We start from the raw sequence: 14,532 nt of genomic DNA, 5'->3' as shown, positions 1-14,532 counted from the left end.
CTTATCCTTGCACTTCTTGTTGCGTTTCTTCTTCTTCTTCTTCTTCTGACTTGTGGATTAATTGTCAGCCTCTGAGTCGATATCAACACAATCCTCCTCTCCAGGAAGTTTCCTCCCTTCTTCCACCCGAGCACACTTGTCCACGAAGGAGTATAGCTCCTTCACAGTCTTGGGCAAGCACACGTTCAGCTTGGAACATATCCAGCGGTTGCGCACATTGGATTGGAAGTCTGCTATCACAGCTGTCGGGTGGATATCTATGATATTTCTGTGGACTATGCTAAATCTGTGCAAATATTTTCATAGTCTCTCCTTCTTTTTCCTAGAGAAGTTGCAAGTCGCTAAGTCGTCCTGGTTCTTGATGGCCGCTCGTGAAGGCACCAATGAACTCATGACACATGTCAGCCCATGACGAAATGGAGTTCTCCGTCAGGTGCGTCAGCCAAGACCTTACATTGGACTTGAGCACCAAAGGGAAGTAGTTGGAGAACACCTTCTCATCTGTTCCCCTGGCAGCTTGAACAGCGATGGTGTAAATGCTCAAGAACTCTGTCAAATTCAGCCTCCCGTCGTACTTCTCGGGTATCTCTGGCTTGAACGTGCGAGGGGACGGCTAGCAGACATGCCCTAGCTCACGAGTAACGGCAGGGCACCCAACCTCGAAAGGCAGGAACCCATCGTCCTCAAGCACAGTCTCGTCGCCACCGGGGCCATCGCACCCATTGGTCTGACGGTGGTCGTCGCGGTGTCGCTCAATGACGATGCGTGCGCCTCCTCTCCGCCGGTCCTCCTAGGTTCGCCATTGGCCTGGACGTGCTTGAGGGTCGGAAGAGGCCATCGAGATGTCGTTAGGGTCCTGATTCCGCGGCTCCCGCACCGGCTGCCGTGGTGGGGACTGCACAGTGGGAGTGCCCCCTTCCGTACGGCCAGCAGCGCAGGCTATTGTTGTCGCTTGGGGAGTGTCGGATTTCTCATTCCGCAAACCCATGAGAAGTTCGAACTCTAGGCTACATGCGAAGAACTCAACCTCCCCAGTCTGCCTACTCACTAATCTCATGGCCTAGCTCGACGAACTGGAAGGAAACGGGACACAACAGTTTACCTAGGTTCAGGAGACCTTGCGGTGTAAAACCCTACTCCTGCTTTGTGGTGGATTAGCCTCGAGGGGCTGAGGATGAACTAGTACAGTGGGAGAACAACCTCAGGAGGAGGCATGTTCTTGTGCTCAAGAGAGCTGGTGAGCTAGTGAAGATGGAATGGATCCGATCCGGTCTCTCTCTCGTCTCGTCCCGTCTCCTTGGTGGTGGCTAAGCCCTATTTATAGTGTCCTTGGTCCTCTTCCCAAAATGAAGGCGGGAAGGGTTCCCACAACGGCGATATTCGAAGGGAGACAACTAGTACATGTTATCCTGACAAAAGTAGTTTTTGCGTGCAAAATCCTCTAGTCGTGACGTTGTGGTGGGTTCAGCGATGACCTCTGTCTTGCCGTCCTAGCGGTCTTGGTCTTGTTGCATCGGAATTGAAACCTTTAGCTGATTCCTCAAGACTCCACGCCTGCGCTTGCCTCCTTAGCACCGGAGACGAAACTGTCGTCCTGCGCCCGCTGGCGCCCGCCTAGCCTTGGTCATCATGGATAACGTCATCTGAACCTCGCGAGGTGAGGCTTGCATAGATATCTCCGCTCCTCAGGAGCCTGCCTGAGGAGGCCGCTCCTTTTGGAGGTCTTGGTGCCGTCCGCCTCGCGAGGCTTGGCCCCTCGCGAGGGTCTTGAGTTATTGATTCTAAAGGTGGGTCGTACGAGGTTGTCAATGGAGCCATGACGTGGGCCACAGGCAGGAAAGTCTGGATACCCCCATTCCCAGAATGCCAACAGTAGCCCCCGGGCCCAAGGCGCGCTCGAACTTGGCTTCGAGGCAAAGCCAAAGGGCAAGTGCGGAGCATCGCGGGCCCTAACCGCCTGCGGCCTTGGTCGACATGTGGCGCTGGATTGGACTTGGGCGTCTCCTCTTCCCCAGGGCCGACAAAAAGGCTGGTGCCTACTGCCAAGCCTTCATTGCCTTCACTTCGTCTTGCTCCAGATCCCCTTCTCCTTCTGCTCAAAAAACCTCCGGATCTGCTAAATCCCTCCCCCAAGCTCGCCGCGGATGACCTCTGAGAAGGCGAAGCCTACCGCTCCTCCTGCGCGCTAGGCCCCCTTGTTCGAGTTGTCCCTTGGTGCATCCTCCGTCACCAAGGAGAAGCATCTGGCTACCGCGCTCCCATGGACGGCCGACAGCGCCAACGATGGAGGGGAGACGCTACTCCGGGTCGGCTCTGCCGATCCGAGGGCCTTGGGGGTGAACTTCTACCCCTTCTTCCCACACAGCGTCTTCGTTGGGCTTGTTCCCCTCTTCTCAAGTTTCTTCTACGCCATCCTCAACCATTATGGGTTCAATGCCCTCCATCTTCATCCCATCTCCATCCTCCTCCTGTCGATCTTCGCCTTCTATTGCGAGGCATTTGTGGGGGTGATGCCCTCTGTCGTGCTCTTCCCCACTTTGTCTACCTTCGGCTGGGCTGCTCCCAGTGCGCCGGGTGCGCCAGCTTCATCGCCGCCAATGGCAGCAATGCGATCTCGAGGTCAGGTCAGAATGTGGAAGACTTCCGGAACAAGTGGGTCTTCCTGGATGCCAAGCGCCCCCACGCTCTGCTGCAGCTGCTGGCCACGATGCCGGTGAAGCTGGACCGGTGGGCTCACGAGAAGCTCACCGATCCCTGGGCAGAGCAGCTACTGGAGAAGATCAAGGCGGACCTGAAGGTGGAGTAGAATGCAGAGGAGCTGACGGGGGCCACAAGCATCAAGGAGTTCCTGACCCAGTGCCTGGCCCCACTCCACGCGCACTCAGGCCCCCTGTCGAGCTTCAAGGGTGCAGAAGACGACCTCCAGTTGTGCCCGGGTGAGCTGTCCGATGAGGAGCTGAGCAAGACCGTGCGCACCTTGCTGGAGAAGGACTAGGACGGCCACCTGAGGCCCATCTCCCATTGTATCGCCGCAACGACGGGGAGAAGGCGGCCACCGCCATGCCTGTCTTCAACGAGCACGGACTCGTGCCACTGAAGCTTTCCTAGCCCCTGGGCTCCCTGGTGCCGGTGTCCTACGGCGAGTCCAAGGAGGAGAAGGAAGATTTAGAGGCGACCTTGGAGGAGGTGGAAGCGAGCTCCTATGCGCCTTCTCTGATGATGACGATGCCGGCGAGCACCCAATGAGGGAGTCACCGTTCTCCACCAGGGTCACCACGAGGTCCGGGGGCACCCCCCATAAGAGGCCGAGGTAGGGGACCCCAAAGAAGGACAGATCGGCGTTGCTTCCCCAGGCTGGCGCCTCCACCCTGCCGCTGCCGCAGATCTGGCCACCGCATGCTCATCCGCTCGTGAGAGCGCGGAGACGCTCGTGCCTAGGAAGCTTGGCGGTATCACGCTCCTAAATAGGAAATGGGACTACGTCGCCGAGGACCAGTAAGTGTATCCGCCTGCGCTTGCTTTTTGATCTTGACGTAGTGCTCATTATCTTCATCTTGATGGACAAGCTAACATTGGTGGCGAAGAGGAGCAAGGAGGGCACCGGGGCCTCCGAGGCCCAGCGGCCTGCCATGGTCGTGACGACTCCGGCGTAGAAGGATGGGGCTTCCTCATGCACTGCTGCGATAGGACCGCCTCCCGAGGCTCAGGGGTCCAGCCTCAGGTGCAGCTTGTCCCTGTGGCCAAGTCTTCTCTTGAGGCGTTCGCCCTCAGCACACCTGCTGACGACCTGAGGGCTCCGGAGCCCCCATCCCTCTTTGCTGATGTTGCCTCGCCAACCTTGACGTCGGCGCTGCCTCCTCCCCCAGCCGTCATGGCGGCTAGCCGCGGTTACTCCACTGCGCTCAGTGCTCTGGAGGAGGCCCTCTTCGTGCTAAACCGACTTCAGGAGGATCTTCGTGGCCCCGACTGGCGCAATGAGTCTGGAGCTGGTCTTGAGGTGGCTCCAGGTGGACTTGTCCATCAGGGCAGCCTGGGGCCATGCCGGGGCGGCTAAGGAGGAGGGACGGAAGGTGGCCAGTGTAGCCGCAGCTGCTCACGACGTGGCGTTAAAGGACGCAGAGGCCGTGCAGGGGCACTGCCATGCGGCGAAGGCCAAGCTAAAGACCCTCCGTGACAAGCAGGTCGCCCGCACCTGCCAGCTCGAGGAGCAGGAGGAGAAGCTGAAGGATCAGGAGGCTGTTGTCGCCGACCGTGACGCCGAGCTGGAGTAGGTGGCCCGAGAACAAGCCACAAAGCACGGTCGCCTTGACAACCTGAAGGAGAAGGTGGAGGCGGCCCAGGCGGCCCATGCCAAGCTCGTCTCCGAGGACGAAGCTCAGTTGAAGGCAGGGAGAAACTCCTCACCACTGCTGAGAAGGCGGCCGCCGCGGGGCGCGCCGCCTTCGACTACCTCGGGCTGAGATCGCGCAAGGCATTGCAGGATCTCTATGGGAGAGGGTATGAGAAGCCGCTGATGATTCCGGAGGAGGGCCCCGCCAGGCCGCTCCTTAAGCTCATCCTGGTGCTTGCGGGCCTCGTCGTCGGAGTGGGCCCCATGGTGGAGGGAGAGGCCCACACGCTTTCCACCTCGGCTGTAAGGCGCGTCTTTAGCCACATCTATCTCCGGGACATCGGCTTTGACCTCGGTGCCTTGCTCGAGCCTATGGACCCTGAGCTCTACACCGCCGCTGCCAAAGCCGTGAAGGATCAGGTGGAGGCCCTGCTGCGGAGGTTCCTATGCGCCGACCAGGCGGCCATGGCTGATGGCAAGGATGGCGGCAACATTGTCGACGACGGGGCTCCCAAAGCGGGTGACGATGGCGTTCAAGGTTGAAGAGGAGGCTTGATAGCGGCTCTTCCCCCTGTTTAAGTCCTGCAACATTGATGTAGGGTGAAACCCTAGATGGCCGATCTTTCACGAAAGGAGTTGATCCTACGAGGAACACGAAGAACATGAGGGGGAAAACGAGGGGAAACACAAGAGAAACACTCAACCAACAAGAAATAGATCACACATGTGCTAGATCCTCGAAACGCAAAGAGAGATACAAGATCCAAAGTCAACAATGGACGATACACGGTAACCGGTTCTTCCCCGTTAGGAGGTCTTGATGGGGCCACCCAAGAGGGGGTCTTGAATCCAAGGGGATCTTCTCCGTAGAGGGGCCGCAGTCTCTCTCGTGGAGTAGATCCGTAATGGATGAGCGTAGCTCTATCACTCAAATGAGCTATCACAACGCTGACCTAGAAAGGAGGAGGGAGAGGTCTATTTATAGTATTATTGCAAATGGGGGGAAAGTGAAGGGGTACATGGGCCTCAGCCCGCAACTGGACATAGCCAGGTACCGGACGTCCGCTGGGGACCGGTCGTCCGGTGGCTCGTGGGCGGCCGGACGTCCGGTAGGGGCCGGTCGTCCGCTCAATCTGGCTCGGCTGCTGGTGTAGCGGATGTCTGGTATGGACCGGTCATCCGGTCGCCGATCGTCCGGTGGCGTTGGACGTCCGCTCGTTTGGCTCGGGTGCAGGGACATCGGTCGTCCGATCTGGACCGGTCGTCCGATGGATCTTCAGGCGCCGGACGTCCGGACACAACCGGTCGTCCGGTGGCTGGAGCTTCTTCGACAGCTCTTCTTCTTGCGTCTTCTCTTCCAGGCTTCCCTCGCAGATGGTGTAGGTGATCCTTGGCGCTTGCACTCCTCCTCGTCATCCGTGAAGCTCCGACAATACCTATGCATGCACGATGGAGGGTCAAGTAGTATACCATCCTCGAAGGGGTCAAGTGAGCACATGTAAAGGAGAGGATTCACCTTTATGTATGTGAAGTAGATGTCGCACGTGTCACTTGACGAATGAACTCTTGACATGGTGATGTCCATAGGATGCTCCGCATCATCCCTCCCCCTTGGGAAAGATCCGACCTCGGATTGAAATCCAAATCACCATGTGAAAGAGATGGCATCGCCGTGTAGTAGTGGTCGATCACCAAGTAGTCATCATCTTCAAGCTTGAAGTGGGCACTCTCCAATGTCGCACCATCTTGGGATTCCTTCAAAAGGAGCAAAGACAACAAACACTTGGAAAACAAATGTGGTTAGCATTAGTGCAAAACCAAGCATTCAAGAGGTGATTCACCAAACAAGTGTCGTCATCATGTGAAGCATATGGTTTGACAAAGGATAGTGACATGGCATGTAAGAACATAAATTGAGCACAAGCAAATATATCGTGGGAACAAGCATGTGAATGTGAGGTAGTGACGTAAATATGTGTGGCAAGAGAAGAAGCATCTACCTCAAGTTCATAGCAAACATGGGCAAAGCACTCAATGAAAGGTCTATGGTAGGCATATGAATCATTCACAACACCAAAAGAAATGAAGTGTCTAAACACATGGGTCAAGTGGAAGACAATCCAAGCATAACGTGCATAGGGTGTCGTGAAGATAGTGTGGCACACAACACAATAGAAAGAGCAATTGTTCATCATGTGTGAGGCAATCAAGGCAAGCATGTAGCAATCAATAGGACATGGCATATATGAAGTGATGACATTGGTGCAACCAAATATATGAGAGGAGCAAGTAATCCAAGAATTGGATGCAACACACAAGGCATATATATCATGATGCATGGAATTGTGAAAATGACAAGTTGAAGAAAGATCTCTAACAAGTGTGCAATCAAGTGGTCCAGTCTCATGGTGCAAGCAACACAAGTAGTATGATCAACAATATTCATGCTCATGGTTTTGGGATTCTCAAAAGAGAAGGATATCACCTTGAAAGCATGTCCTTGTGCATCCTTCACAATGCTGAAGTACAAGCAAGTGCGATGTAGAATTATCGTGGTAGAAGGTGGTTCGCTCTCAAGAGCTTGGATTGTCAACTCACGTGACGTGGAAGTTGACACGAAGTCCAAGTATCCTACACGTGCACACAACAAAAGAAAGAATGTATGTGCATGGTAGATAAACACATCATCCATCATGATGATTCTCTTCTCTTGCACATAACCATTAGAAGCACAAGTGCGTGAAGAATATGATGCAAAAATGGCAATATTCATGGCACTAGGTATATGGTGCAAAGAGGTAAGACAAGCATGCTTCATAAGGAATATGTCAAAATATCCAAATATATGTGAGAATGCTATGGGGGAAAACTCATTATCAAGACTAAATGCATAATTGCACTCAATACATGGCAAATCATCTAGCATGAAAGAGGCAACATATGGAGAGATATGACAAGAAGCAATAACAATCATGTCGTGCAAACTAGTGGAGCGAAGGTGCAACACACTAGAGGAAATCATGGCAATGATGTCATGTGAGTAAATAATAGGCATAGGCAATGCACATGACATATCGCGAGCACGAACACAAAGCAAGATCATAGTATAATCATAGACATGGGGCACAAAGCAAACATGGCAATAATAATTGATATCTCCACCAAGCTTGCAAACACACATAGAAGTTCTAGAATCAATCATCATGTGTCATGCAAAGCATGGGTCACAAATGCATGGCAAAAGCATAGGAATGAGCATATCATGCAAAGTGAACATGGCAAGATGGGCATATAATATGTAATGGACAATAACCCATAGCCAAGTGAGGGCCAAGTAGAAGAAATGCGCGAAGTATTTGCGCGAAGAGAGCGGTGGGAAAGGTAATCCATGGGATTCCAAGTCATCTTTGCTCTCTAGAGCTCGTTTTGTCAACTCGTGGGATTGCGAGCTTGACAATTATTCAAGGGTACCTACACAAAAGAAACACAAACGAAATAAATTGTGCGTGTGGTAAATGTACATGTCATCCATCATGATGTGTATGTGCACATGAGAGTTAGTACAAGATAAGCATCGCTCAAAGAAATTTGATGCATGGTATAAGAACATGTCGTCCATCATGAAAGAATAGTGATTGTGTATAACATGATGGGGCTGCAAATTGAGCATACAAGTATATGGCACATCAATATCATGTTTATTCATGGGAAGCATATTGTGCAAATAAGTATGAGGATCATGCAATGGATGGGAGTGATCAAAATCTCCTAAAATGTATGAGGAAACTATGGGGGTCTCCTCATGAGCAATATTGGAAACATCATATGGAGAAAATGGGCAACACCCAAAACAATGCATATCCGAAGGTAGGTGTCATGGCATGGCATATGAGATAAATGATGCAAAGGAAGCATATCAATATCATCACAAGAAAAACAGATGCCGATAACCATGGGCTTGTCATCTATGCCATATGTGCAAATTGGGTTCATTTTTATAGCATATGCATAGTCACTATGAAGAGATTGCAAATATGACAAGTCAAGCGAATTAGCAAACATGATGTGACCGAGAGAATTAGCACAAGAAATCCTATGTAACATGGCATCACAACTAATAGACTCCACATGGCAATCATCATACTCATCACAAATGGGTAAATCATCGCATGGGGAAGTCACACTAGCATGAAGCATGGAAATAGGTTGATCAACATCATGCAAGCAATCAATGTCATGATAGTCCACTACTGGGACAAGAGCATCACCTTCACCTATGTTACCTTTGTCATTCCCCTCAAGTGGTGTAGGTGAGGTGGGAAAGACCAAATGGTGGTCAAGATCATCATTGGGATTGAACCATGTGGGGGTGCATCATATTCCACCATGGCCATCGTCTTGTCCAAAGGTAGGACGAAGTCGTCGAGAATCGGCGCGTCATCATATAAGGGACCTAGCACCAAATGAGAAGACACAATAGAGGTAGAGGTCAAGTTGTTAGTGTTGAAAGTGGCCTCACATGACCTATCAACTATCTCACTCTCTCTATGTGGTAGTTCACTCCCTCCCTCCAAATATGTGCACTCAAACTCACATAGGGTGGAGTCACTCATCTCACTCAAGTGGTGGGGGTTGTGGCTCTCCTCACATGGGAATTGTGACAACACATCACATATGGGGCTAGTGGTGAAGTCACTCTCACTCTCAATATGGTGGCTAAAGTCACTCAAGTCATCACATGTCGCCGTGGTCGAAGGGAAAATCCCATGCTCAACCGTCTCGCAGTCGTGGATGAAGGCCGAAGATGGCACAACATCATTCTCGTCATGGATGAAGGCCGAAGATGGCACATCATCACTCTCGCCTCCTAAGACGGAAGCATCATCCTTGCTCGCCACCATGTCGCTCGCCTTCAAAGCTTGGTCCTTGAGGGTCTCCGCAGTCGTACTCGTCGCCGTACCGTCTTGAAAAAGATTCATGGAGGACTCGGCATCGTCAATGCCACAAAGAGGGATGGCGTCAGACTTGGGAGTATCGACTTGGAGCTCGTCGGGCTTGGACATCGTGGTGGTACTATCCTCATACTCGTTCATGGAGCTTGGTCGTTGCGAAGTGAGCTTGGGGTAGAGAAACTTTGGCCTTCATGAGTTCTTGTTCCGCCTTGAGAGAACCAATGTGGTTGTCGTCGAGGGACTTGTAGTTCTCGAGGAAGATCGTCTTGTAGATGTCGTTCTGCAATCCCATCATGAAGTGGAACTTCATCGAAATGGGGTCGTCCACGCCGGCTCGTCGCAAGGCAATCTTCATCTCCTTGAAGTACTCGTCGATGGACTTAGATACTTGGATGGTGTTCTCCAATTGGCGTTCAAGTTGTTCCTTGTAGGTTGGAGGCACAAACTCTCGCCGCAAAGCTCTCTTCGTCTTGGGCCAACTCAGGGCGTAGCTCTCCAAAGGCATGTGAAGCCACCATGTGGACGCGTAGTCGTGGAAGTTCCTTGTGGCGCACTTCACTTGATCCTCGGGAGGGACTTGATGTAGCTTGAGGTAGTCATCCATCAAACTCTCCCACTCGAGATACTCCTCGGGTTCTTGAGTCCCATAGAAAGGAATCGCGTGGTCGATGTCGAGGTCGTAGTAGCTCGTGGAAGTCGCAGACTTGAGCTTGGGGAGCTTCTCTTGAGCGTAGTCTTGAGGTGCTTGTTGGCGAAGATGCCATATATGCGAAGACGAAGATGCCTTGAAGTCTCTTGGCGAAGATGCCAAAGTGGTTGGTGTAGCCGTAGCTCCGTCTTGGTGGTGCTTGTCTCGCGGTCTTCTCTTGTGGTCATGAAGTATGGACTTGGCGTGAAGTAGGGCTTGTTGCGACTTGTAGGTAGGCGCTTGTGGAGCATCATCATGATGATGGTGTCGTTGACGTGCTTGAGCTCGTAGTAGATATCGTTCGTCATCGTCTTGCACATGTTGCTTGGAGGTTAATTGCCCTCCATGACGAGGTGGATCACGAACGTGATGGTGGTCGCCATGGAGATGTGGACGTGGACGACTTGCGCTTGTATCGCTTGGGAGCTACGAAGACTTGTGGCTTGAACGTCGCCGCATTGAGGATGATGAAGGGGAAGAACGGTTGATCAACAAGGTCCGAATCTCCTCCATCCTTGCATCTTGCTCCTCCTTTTGTGCGGAAAGCTTGTTGTTGATGTAGTTGTACACGCCGTCGTTGTTTTGGAAGACCGGAGATGAAATGCCTTGCCTATCCATCACAAGATTCGAGCCAATATGAGTGGAGAAAGAGAAGAACGAATACCAAATGTACCTTGACCGAAGTTGAAAGTGGATCATTGATCACTCCAATGTGGACAAGGAAATAGCACAATTGGTACCAATTCTTGTCGGTTTCTCACACCTACACAAGTAAGGCTTATGGTGGAGCTCGGTGAGGATAGTGGCACAAAAATTTGATGTAAAATGTTAGCAAGAGTCAATAATGTTGAAAGAGATTCACAAATTCGCAAGTGTAACAAGAAGACCAATAGCAATATGTGGCACACGGAAACACACACACGGATAGATAAATGGGGTCGTGCAACCAAGGATGAGCACAAAATGTGGAATCCACGGAAAACGCTCTTGTTGCACAACTCAAGAGAGACGGTAGCACGATTTCTCTATAGGCGGATACGACACTTGTGCACAACCTATAAGATGCAAAATGGATAAACTTTCTATCCCAAGTATGCTATGTATGTATGGTTCCCGGTGTTTGATCCAAGATGATCGGATATGACAATCTTATGCAATGTGGTGGATGCTATGGCACTTCCTTACAAGCTCTTTGTTCACTCTTTTTCTTTGCTTAAAAGCTTCATTCTCTTTTTTTTGTAAGGCCACTTTGCGAAATGCACAAACCAAGGTAGCAATTGTATATATGCGGGAACAAACTTGAGGCACACGAGATGATATGATGATACCAATATGACATGGTATGTATGCAATGTATGGTGTAGATCACTAATGTGCACAAGTAACGTTGGCGATAATACTCAAATGGCTAGTCTCGATAGCAAGTAACGCAAAATGGGCTAGGGGTTAACAATGAAATTGCAAGGGGAATGTACAATGGAGGGGTACCTCGATACATAAAGGTGATTTCTCTCCTTTACATGTGCTCACTTGACCCCTTCGAGGATGGTATACTACTTGACGCTCCATGGTGCATGCATAGGTATTGTCGGAGCTTCACGGATGACGAGGAGGAGTGCAAGTGCCAAGGATCACCTACACCATCCGCGAGGGAAGCCTGGAAGAGAAGACGCAAGAAGAAGAGCTGTCGAAGAAGCTCCAGCCACCGGACGACCGGTCGGGTCCGGACGTCCGGCGCCTGAAAATCCACCGGACGACCGGTCCAGACCGGACGACCGGTGTCCCTGCACCCGACGCCACCGGACGACCGGCGACTGGACGACCGGTCCAGACCGGACATCCGCTACACCAGCATCCGAGCCAGATCGAGCGGACGACCGGCCCCTACCGGACGTCCGGCCGCACACGAGCCACCGGACGACCGGTCCCCAGCGGATGTCTGGTACCTGGCTGTGTCCAGTTGCGGGCTGAGGCCCATGTACCCCTTCACTTTCCCCCCATTTGCACTAAGACTATAAATAGACCTCTCCCTCCTCCTTTCTAGGTCAGCGTAGTGATAGCTCATTTGAGAGATAGAGCTACGCTCATCCATATCAGATCTCCTCCGTGGGAGAGACTGCGGCCTCTTCGGAGAAGAGCCCTTTGGATTCAAGCCCCCTTTCTAAGGGAAGATCCCCCCGTGGATTCAAGACCTCCTCACGGAGAAGAACCGGTTACCTCTTGTATCGCCCGTTGTTGACTTTGGATCTTGTATCTCCCTTTGTGTTCATGGATCTAGCGCATGTGTGATCATTCTTGTTGGTTTGAGTGTTCTCTTGTGTTCCCCTCGTGATTTTCCCCTCGTTTCCCTCCTCGTGTTCTTCGCGTTCTTCGCGGGATCCGCTCCTTTCGTGAAAGATCGGGCTATAGGGTTCCTACCCCACATCATCTTGGTATCATGAGCCACGTTGATCACGATTTCGGAGCCTCGCCGTTGTGTTGCTAGCCTAATTTTGTTGCGTTCTTCGTCAAATTCGAAAATCCCCACCAAAAATAGCCCCAATTTTTTTTGTGATTTGTTGGTTTGATGATGTTTTGTTGATTTTGATCCATGGATTTGCTTGGTTTCGAGTGGATCTAGCATTTCCCCAATTTTCCCCACTTTCCATCCACGAAATCTCATCAATTTTGACCCCAAAATCCCCATCTTCCGCCCAAAATCACGTCCCGGATCGGAAATTTCGCGTTGACCCCGACCACCGGACGACCGTCACTTTACCAGACGTCCGGAGCCCCTGGAACGACGGGACGTCCGTCATCCACCGGACGACCGGAACCCATAACCCGAGCAGAATCACCGGATTTCCGACCCGACCGGACGTCCGGCGACCGGACATCCGTCCATTTCCGGACGTCCGCTACCTGTAAAAACTGACTTCGGCTGATTTTTGTTTCGGCCATAACTAATTCATCCAAACTCCGATTTTGACGTTCTTTAGCTCGTTTTGAAGCTCTTGACATCCTCCTTCTCACAAAAATACCACCAACATCTTTTGACTCCATAAATTTTGACAATTTTGGCATCTTTGCCTAGGGTTTCCACCACATCATCCGCTACACCATCTCCGACTTCCGCAACCTAACCAATTTTGTTCCCCATCACATTAGTGGTTGCTAGAGGAGTGATTTGAGTCTCCTAAGGTGTCTAGGCTACTTAGGGACGGTTGCTTCTTCTTCAACCACCACCACCACTTCTACATAGGCTTGACCACTATACACTTCCGCCACCCCAACTTAACCCAATTTTGTTTGCATTGTGTGTCGTGTCTCCTAAGGTGTTTCGGCTACTTAGGGACCGTGCTTTCAACTCCGACACCGTGTATAGTCCACCACCATAACTTCCACTCCCGCATTGCCTAGTGCAACACCACCGCATTCTGCTACCACCATTTTGACATTTGACGTTTGAGATTTTGAGTTCGCGGTTTTTCCGTTTCCTAAGGTGTTTCGGCTACTTAGGGACGAGTCTCCATCATCTTGGTATCTCCATCAAGATCACCGCCACTCATCATCACCGCGGACGGTAACCTCCATATGATCTTGGTATCGTGGTACCCCTCCATTGTACATTCCCCTTGCAATTTCATTGTTAACCCCTAGCCCATTTTGTGTTACTTGCCTATCGAGACTAGCCATTTGAGTATTGCCGGCAACGTTACTTGTAAACATTAGTGATCTACACCATACATTGCATACATACCATATCATATTGGTATCATCATATCATCTCGTGTGCCTCAAGTTTGTTCCCGCATATATACAATTGCTACCTTGGTTTGTGCATTTCGCAAAGTGGCCTTACAAAAAAAGAGAATAAAGCTTTTATGCAAAGAAAAAGAGTGAACAAAGAGCTTGTAAGCAAGTGCCATAGCATCCACCACATTGCATAAGATTGTCATATCCGGTCATCTTGGATCAAACACCGGGAACCATACATACATAGCATACTTGGGATAGAAAGTTTATCCATTTTGCATCTTATAGGTTGTGCACAAGTGTCGTATCCGCCTATAGAGCAATCGTCCTAGCGTCTCTCTTGAGTTGTGCAACACAAGCGTTTTCCGTGGATTCCACATTTTGTGCTCATCCTTGGTTGCACGATCCCATTTATCTATCCGTGTGTGTGTTTTCGTGTGCCACATATTGCTATTGGTCTACTTGTTACACTTGCGAATTTGTGATTATCTTTCAACATTATTGACTCTTGCTAACATTTTACATCAAATTTTTGTGCCACTATCCTCACCGAGCTCCACCATAAGCCTTACTTGTGTAGGTGTGAGAAACCGACAAGAATTGGTACCAATTGTGCTATTTCCTTATCCACATTGGAGTGATCATTGATCCACTTTCAACTTCGGTCAAGGTACATTTGGTATTCGTTCTTCTCTTTCTCCACTCATATTGGCTCGAATCTTGTGATGGATAGGCAAGGCATTTCATCTCCGGTCTTCCACAACAACGACGGCGTGTACAACTACATCAACAACAAGCTTTCCGCACAAAAGGAGGAGCAAGATGCA

This window comes from Triticum dicoccoides, chromosome 4A (genome assembly GCF_002162155.2).
Source record: "Triticum dicoccoides isolate Atlit2015 ecotype Zavitan chromosome 4A, WEW_v2.0, whole genome shotgun sequence".
NCBI lineage: Eukaryota > Viridiplantae > Streptophyta > Magnoliopsida > Poales > Poaceae > Triticum > Triticum dicoccoides.
This window is presented reverse-complemented; position numbering follows the sequence as displayed.